The sequence below is a fragment of the Bos grunniens genome, chromosome 14 (genome assembly GCF_055505025.1).
Source record: "Bos grunniens cultivar Pamir isolate PY7600 chromosome 14, Bosgru_T2T1.0, whole genome shotgun sequence".
NCBI lineage: Eukaryota > Metazoa > Chordata > Mammalia > Artiodactyla > Bovidae > Bos > Bos grunniens.
This window is the reverse complement of record NC_141178.1, coordinates 52,043,401-52,051,499: the sequence shown is the minus strand read 5'-3', so window position 1 is coordinate 52,051,499 and position 8,099 is coordinate 52,043,401. Positions and strand designations below refer to the sequence as shown.

The following is an 8,099-nucleotide window of genomic DNA, read 5'->3' as shown; positions in this document are numbered from 1 at the left end:
AGTCTGAACTGTGACTACCGCTTTACCAGGAAACCCCCAAGCCTGTCCCTCTCTCACAAGAAGCTGGATTTAACAAACAAGATCCCTGCTCTGGAGTCAGAAAACCACTTCCCTGGCCTTAGGAAAGTTACTCAACTTCTCTGAGCTTTGGTCTTTTCACTTTTTAAGGAGAGAGAATCAATGTATATCGTAGATCATTGTAAATATTAAGTGAGATAATATACGGAAGTGTTATGACAATGACTTGTGATTTAGTAAGCATTCAATGAGTTAATAGGGCTTTCCAGGTGGCTCAGTGGTAAAGAATCCGCCTGCCAATGCAGGAGCTGTGAGTTCAATCCCTGGGTCAGAAAGATCCCTCAGAGGTGGAAATGACAACTCACTCCAGAATTCTTGCTGGGAAAATCCCATGAACAGAGGAGCCTAGTGGGCTATAGTCCCTGGGGTCACAAAGAGTTGGATGACTCAGCGATTAAACAACAACAACGGGTTAATATGAATGATTACTTCTTCCACATTCTTTCTGCACCTTCATTTTTTTTCTCTTGTCCTTTGCTTTTGTTTTCCCCTTACCATAGAGACTGATTATAATTATTATTTGTAAATATTTATTGAGCATCAATCAATCACCATTAAACAATAGTTCAAAAGAGTTAATATGCTTGTGAGGGTTTCCTAAGCAATTATCAGAAGCAACGGGCTGGGAGAGACTCTGTACTCGGTCCCTGCCCTGTGGGTACGTGGTCATGCAGCGGTGCAGGCAGCTGGTCTTCCACAGCTTGGGACAACACTGCTGTTCAACTGCTGATGACAGAGCAGAGACCTGCAGTGCATGACTTCTTAGGAAGCCTGTTCCCATTTGGGAGCAAGAGGCTCCTGGTAAGTGTTTCCTGGGATGGGGGGAGGTGAGAGGGGGCTCATTTCTCTGCCTCCTAGCATCCCTGAGCTCTGAGGAACAAGCTCTGTGAACTCGGAGCCAATGACTCAGGGCTGTTTCCAGGAAGTGGGCATTTCTAGAAAAAGGCTGTGACCACCAGGGACATCCGGCTCAACTGTAGCTGGACAGGAAGCTGTGGAGGCTGTCTCATGGACCCCTCCCCCTCTTTTGGGGCTCATACCTTTGTCCCACCTGATCTGCTCCCCACCCCTTACCACAGACTTCACGGGACTAGCCCTCCAGACTCTCAGCCTTCAAAGTTCTACTTCATCATTCTGAAATGTTCACAGTTTCCTGAAGGAGCCTTGTCATCTCTCTTTCATTTATCAAAGGCAGATCTCCTTCTCTGCCTTTAATATTCTTCTTGGCCCATCTCCTATTTGTCCTCAAGATCCAGCCCAGGTGCCCCCTTCGGGGATTCTTCCTTCACCCCCATTCTACAGCAGGTGCCCCTCTGTGCACTCCTGGGTTTCCATGCTTGTACCCCCGTGGCCCTCACCAGTAGTGTGCAGCTTCCACGACTGCCTACTCCTCCAGAAGTGTTTTAGGAGTGGAGACCAGGCTTGGTAGTTCAGTCTCTGTTTTCCTAACATGCAGCACAGTGCTGGATGCTGAGAAAGTCCTTAGAGAAAGACAGTAGAACAAACTAGAATCTCCATTACGTTTCTCCCTATTACTCCATCTGCAAGTGAGCTGCTGTCTCTTTCCCCTAAATATCAATAGTTCAATAAATTTACACTGATAAAGTGTATACTTTCACCCATGTCCTTGAGTATTGGAAACAGTAATGCCTATATGGCAATGGAAGTTTTGGAAGACGCCTTGGAGGAAAGGGAGGATGCCTATTTTAAAATTCCGCAGTGACTCTGATCGGTGCCACTACTCTCCTGTGTTCCACTTATAAAGAACTCAGATGCCCTGAACAACGTAGGAAAGTGGTAGAGTATTTTAAATGACTCGAAATGATCTATTACCCTCACATTCTTATCAGATGAAATAAAAGAGATACTGTGGATGAGCAAACAAAGCTATAACCATAATGAAACAGAATATCCTCCAATTGGAGAGAGCCAACTGTTTGTTTTTTTTTTTTTAAATAGTATGCACTTCCAAATGCTTCTTTGTTCTTCCCTGAGATAGTATGTCAGACATCACGTGCTACATTGCTGTAGGCAGCAGTTACAGAAATGAACCCAAAAGAATATTCACTGGCATCAGTGATTGTTTGACTTGACTTCTGAGAAATCCATAGGAAGGTCCTATGGATTTATTGAACATAAATGCTCCCCTGCAAAAAACTAGCAATATTGCATCCTTTAATTGTCTTCAAAATGAACTCTCGTACCTGCCTCTACTTCAGGTGCCCTTGGTACTGAGGGCCATCGTTCTGTGAGTGACAGCGGGCAGAGCTGTGGCATCCCAACTCCAGCCTACTTTCCAGCAATACCACCACCTGGAATTTGTGAAATAAATGCAGAAGAAATGGCTGTAAAATTGAATTTCTGAGGAAAACTTCAGAAGTGAGATTAAAAATGTTCAATGAAAACAGAATGGTTGAAGTTCTTCTTGTGTCCCTGGGTTACCTCCAAGAAAATGCCCTTCAAGAAAAGTCACCATAAAGGGACAAACATGATCACTATCAGCAGAGAAAATTTCCTAAAGTATAAGAAGGGCTTTGACCACAGCTAAGACATAGCGTGATTATTGTTTAAAAAAAAAAAGTTAAGGGCTTTGTAGTAATGGGCCAAGATCAAACTCTGTTCCTCAGTTTGCAGCTTTTTGGGCAAACTATTTAACTTCATGAAGCCTATCTTTTCTATCTTTAATTTGAATTCCTGACTACCTCATAAAATAATTGCTAATTCATTTGTGGAATTATAAGTGTTTATCTATGGAGCTATTACCAGAAACCAGATGCCACGCTGGGTGACAGAGATTCAGTAATAAGATACAGTGTTTTCCCTCAAGAATGTCATTGTCTAGGAGCAGAGATAGTTGAATAAGTAAAATAATTGCAATACATTGTGATATCTGCCTTTATACCAGTAAGTTCAAGGTAGTATAAAGGAAAAAATGATCAATCCATGTCGGGCAATCAAGGGGAGCTTTAAAAAAGAGATGAAGTTTAAGAATCATCTAATGTTTAACAGAAGAGTGGAGGTAGGAAATAGATGCTGAAGGCAAACCCAAGAGAACGCTCCATGGCATAATGTGAAAAACTTAGAAACTTCAAGAGTTTCAGAAGCATCAAGTGGCTCGGTGTGTTGATACATTTAAGAATCAGGAGAGGGCTGGTAACCATCTAGAGGAGAGGTCTTAGCAAAGAAAGGATGACACCCACGTCTCTGTATCAGGTGACTCACTTGAGGTTGATGTCTTTCTGAGGGACTTCAGAGGAGCAACATTAAGAGGAAGAGATGATAAAGACAAAGAGGCAACTTTGGGACAAGGTGACTGTGAGAGTTCTGTGAATGTTAGATGAAATGTTTTATAAACAGTTTAATGTATTGGTCTGGGGCTCAGAAGAGAGAACTGACTTGAGAATTCAGGTCTGGAACCCGGAGCCTCATATGTAAGACCACATGAGCACTTGGATCTTTCCTTCCACCCAGGTTGGCCTCAAGGGAAAATGAGGACATCTGAGCTGTGGGGTGGTGTCCAGGGGGTGTCGGTGCTTCAGTGTGGAGGCTTGTGGAGAGGAGTGGTATACTTGGGAAACCCTGAAGCCCATCTTTAGAGCAAAACTGCCATCAAGGAAAATCTGCCCAAACCCAAAAGTACTATCCAAACTATTCAAGTTATTCACTTTCATTTCTGTAATATTTTGAATGAACACAGACCACAGTAGTACCTCTTAAAATCCCCGTCTCTTTTCCATTTATGTCTCTCTCTCATCACAAACTCCTCCAACCTTCATACACATCCTGAAAAGCCTTCCCCAACCCCAGTTCCTGCATCTCCTGTTCCTATCTCCCTCCCACTTCCTCCTTATTCTACATCACCAATTCCCCAAAGATGAGTCTGGTAAGGCAGAGGAGGTTTCTCTGGGGGGTGAGGGAGGAGAAGAAATGAAACTTGCAAAGTCAGGATCCTTTTAGAGGACAGAAGGAGGTGAAAGGTTGGAAGGATTCATGCATTAATAATTCTGTTCTTGTTATAGTAGACCTAAAAGCCAGGCTGATCATCTAAATAAGTCATGCATTCAGAGAGGCTTTGCATGAGCACAGAGCACAGGGATCCTATTCCAGGGAGTGGGATGGAAACCAAACAAGAGAAGAAAGTTCTAAGTGGTGGGTGAAAGGTGTTGCCTAGAGAAATTCCCTGGGCTGTAGGGAATTGTTGCAGATAAGTTCTAATTATCTCTGCCACTGGGAGGAAGGAGTCATTAAAGGTCCTGGTAAGGCCTGGACATCGCTGGAAGAGTTGGAAGAGTACAAAGTGAGAAGAAAACAAGAGTCAGGATAGAGCCTGGGGAGCAGATGGAAGGAGAAAGTCAATGAAGGGTTCTGGTGAGAAGCTTTCAGGAGGTGGAAGAGAACCAGGGCTGTGTGCTGTCCTAAAGATTAGAAAGCATTTTTTTTTAAGGAGACAGTGCCAGGTGTCCCATAATCATGGGACATGGGAAAACAGGGGGTGATCAGCCAGGATGTTGAGGGAGTTTCTGTCTGATGACCTTCAAGTTCTCTGCAAGGGAGTTGGCAAGTTTGATACGGATTGGAAAACATCCATTGGATTTGGCAATTGGGAGGTCACTGGCAACCTTAGCAAAAGCATCTTTAGTAAATTGATGGAGGCAAAAGGCAAACTGCAGTGTGTTCATAGATAGGGAAAGATGAGAAACTGGAGACATGAGGACAGCTGTCTGAGGACAGGAGGTGGAGCAACAGCTAGAGGAGTTTGTCCCCTCCTCCTTCTTTTTCCTCTTCCTCTCTCCTTCCCTCTCTTCCTTCCTGATGGGCAAGCCTTGGACCTCTTTATAGGCTATCGGGTAAGATATTATGAAAAAAGGTCTACAATTCCAGAAAGGAAATGATAGAGAAGGGAAGTGGGTGAGAATAGATGGAGGGATTCACCTGGAACAAGAGAAGAAGAAGGGATACTCCTACTTCTGAGAGTGGGAGAAGGAAGAAAGGAAAGTCAGATATAGGAAGGTTTTAGTGGGAAAGCAGGGGGTGATCAGCCAGGATGTTGAAGGAGTTTCTGTCTTATGACCTTCAAGTTCTCTGCAAGGGAGTTGGCACGGGCACCTGCTGAGAGTAAGGTGAAGAGGCTGGAGCTGGGTAGAGGGACATAGTGAGAGGTTTGAACAGTGAGAATGGGATGCAGACAAGATAACCACAAAGGGCTCAAGTGTGTGGGACCACACGATGGAGATGCCTAGGATCTTTAAGATTTAGAGTCTATTTTTTTTTTCCAGCTGCCCCTGGATGAGGTGCAGAGATGCTATCATGAGATGTATTTAAGGATGCCAGGTGGGTAGTATAGAAAAAACATGCAGTTGTGACTTTCCAATGGAAAAAGTAATGTTTTCACTTGGTGCCATTCATGTCAAAGCCATGAAGGTCTTCTAAAATGGTTGGCTTAAAGTTTGGACAGATCAACTGTAACATCAAGGGGTGCCACTTGGTTTTTGGACCTGGCATTGTGACTGCTCTTATCATGAAAACACGAAAGTGGTAATCAACTCGCTTTTTGCCCTACTCAAGTCATGGGAGACAAAAGAATTCCAGCAGGTCCAATCCTCTTGCCCTTGTGGAAAACCTTCAATATTCTAGGAAACAGTAGGACAGTAACTTTGGGGGAATATGCTCACAGAGTGTCCACACACAAGACCATTTCTTACAATTATTTCATGAAGGCAGAAATACTTTTTTTAGCAAAGAGATCTGAATTCAGCTGAGGTAGGGAAAACATAGCAGAGCCAAGAGCCAGAATCAACCGATGTGTCCTCTTTTGTCTGGCTAAGAAAGTGAGCCAAACTTCCAGCAGACAGGAGTCAGAGCAGGAGAGGGTCATGGTGGTGAATTAGACACACCCCCAGAAGGTATTGAAGGGTCTTAAAAGTAGGGCTGAGGCCATTAAAAAGAGTGAAATAATGCCATTTGGAGCAATATGGGTGGCCCCAGAGAGTGTCATACTGAGAGAAATAAGTCAGACAGAGAAGGAGAAATATCATATGACATTCCTTATATGTGGAATCTAAAAAGAAATGATACAAATGAATTTACAGAACAAAAAGAGACTCAGAGACTTAGAAAATGAACTTACAGTTGCTGGGGGGAAGGGACAGTTAGGGACTTCGGGATGGTCATGTACACACTGCTATATTTAAAATGGATAACCAGCAAAGACCTACTGTATAGCACAGGGAACTCTGCTCAATGTTGTGTGCAGCCTGGATGGGAAGGGAGTTTGGGGGAGAATGGATACGTGTATATGCATGGCTGAGTCCCTTCCCTGTTCACCTGAAACTATTACAACATTGTTAATCAGCTATACTCCAATACAAAATGTTTTTAGTGTTAAAAAATAATAAAAATAAAATTTAAAAAATAAAAGAGTAAGGCTGAGGCTTCCTGGAAGAAGAAAGTCTACTTGTGGACAGCAGTTTTGATCTGTCCCCAAACCCCAGGCTACGCTTCCCTATGGATTTTGGATTCTCCTAGTCAGCTCCCCAAATCATGTAAACCAATTGCAACAAATCTCTTTTCAAAACTGAAGTATAGTTTCAGGTGTACTGCATAATGGCTCAGTATTTTTATAGATTCTACTCCATTAAAATGTTTTACAAGATAATGGCTATAATTCCCTGTGCCAAACAATATATCCTTACTGCTTATCTATTTTATACACTGCAGTTGGTATCTCTTAGCCCCATACCTCTAATTTGTCCCGCCCCCTTCTTTCTCTCCACTGGTAACCACTAGCTTATTCTCTGTGAGTCTATTTTGCGTGTACATTCATTTGCATTATTTTTTAGATTTTACATGTAAGTGATATCATACTGTATTTATCTTTCTCTGACTTATTTTACTAAATGTAATATTCTTTGGGTCAATCCACATTGGTAAAAATGGCAGAAATTCATTCTTTTTTATGGCTGAGTAATATTCCATTGTGTGTGTGTGTGTGCGTGCACGCACGCACGCATCTTTATCCATTCATTTGTTCATGGTCATTTGAGTTGCTTCCTTATTTTGGCTACTGAAAATAATGTTGCTCTGAACACTGGGGTACATGTGTCTTTTCAAATGAGTGTTTTCATTTTCTTTGGATATATATACCCAGGAATGGAATTGATGGATCATATGGTAGCTCTAGTTTTAGTTTTTTGAGGAAACTTCACAATGTTTTCCGCAGTGGCTGCATCAATCAACATGCCCACCAGCAGTGTACTAGGGTTCCCTTTTCTCCATATGCTCACCAACATTTGTTATGTGTATACTTTTTGATGATAGCCATTCTGACAGGTGTAAGGTGATATCTCATTGTTTTGATTTGCATTTCTCTAATAAACATATTTCTTGATATCTGTCTCCTTCTGGTTTTGTTCCTCAGGAGGAACTCTGGCTGATCCAGTGTCTCCTTCAGATGGGTTGTGAAGATTAAATGAAGTAATGTGTTACTACTATCTAAGAAGGATCTGATACAGTTTCAGGAACAATAAAAAGAGTTTGAAAAATGGTTGCTGTTATGATGACTTGGAAAACACAAAGTTGAATCTAACCAACTCCTAACTTGACTCTTCACCCAATAACTTGGTCTAGAACTGTAGTTACTGGTCTGGCTTCTATTACTAATTCAAGGTAACCTTGAGCAAGCCACAGCCTCTAAGGACTCTGGTTTCCTTTCTGTGAAATGTGGACCGAAAGGTTTTTGTACCAACTGTTTCAGCTTTAATGTTCTTTGGGTTAGGTTGGACTCAATTCATTAGATTTTTATTAGGTTGCTCTACTTCCTCCAGCCACCAGACAAGATCTTTTTCATTGCTGTTACATTTAAGGCTGCTTCTGTACAAATGACCCTCTAATTACTGAGTGGTTTATGGACTGAGAATGCAAACTTAGTTTAATATTAACCTGAGCAAAGCATTTCTGTTATTTTAGCCTGTGATTACCCCAGAATTTAGGCCATAGGGGATGTAAAAAAGCATTCAATTTGG

At 42.2% G+C, this 8,099-nt stretch overlaps 1 long non-coding RNA gene across 2 annotated transcripts; it reads left to right on the top strand.

The window, feature by feature from the left end:
* The first annotated feature begins 692 nt into the window (after positions 1-692).
* On the top strand, positions 693-7,621 carry LOC147359424 (uncharacterized). Of its 2 annotated transcripts, XR_015140800.1 has the most exons (3): positions 693-879; positions 5,355-5,409; positions 7,496-7,621. It is a non-coding gene; the product is annotated as an uncharacterized LOC147359424 (long non-coding RNA). The 2 variants fall into 2 exon arrangements; XR_015140801.1 differs by lacking the exons at positions 5,355-5,409; positions 7,496-7,621 and adding an exon at positions 2,298-2,488.
* The last annotated feature ends 478 nt before the right edge of the window (positions 7,622-8,099 follow it).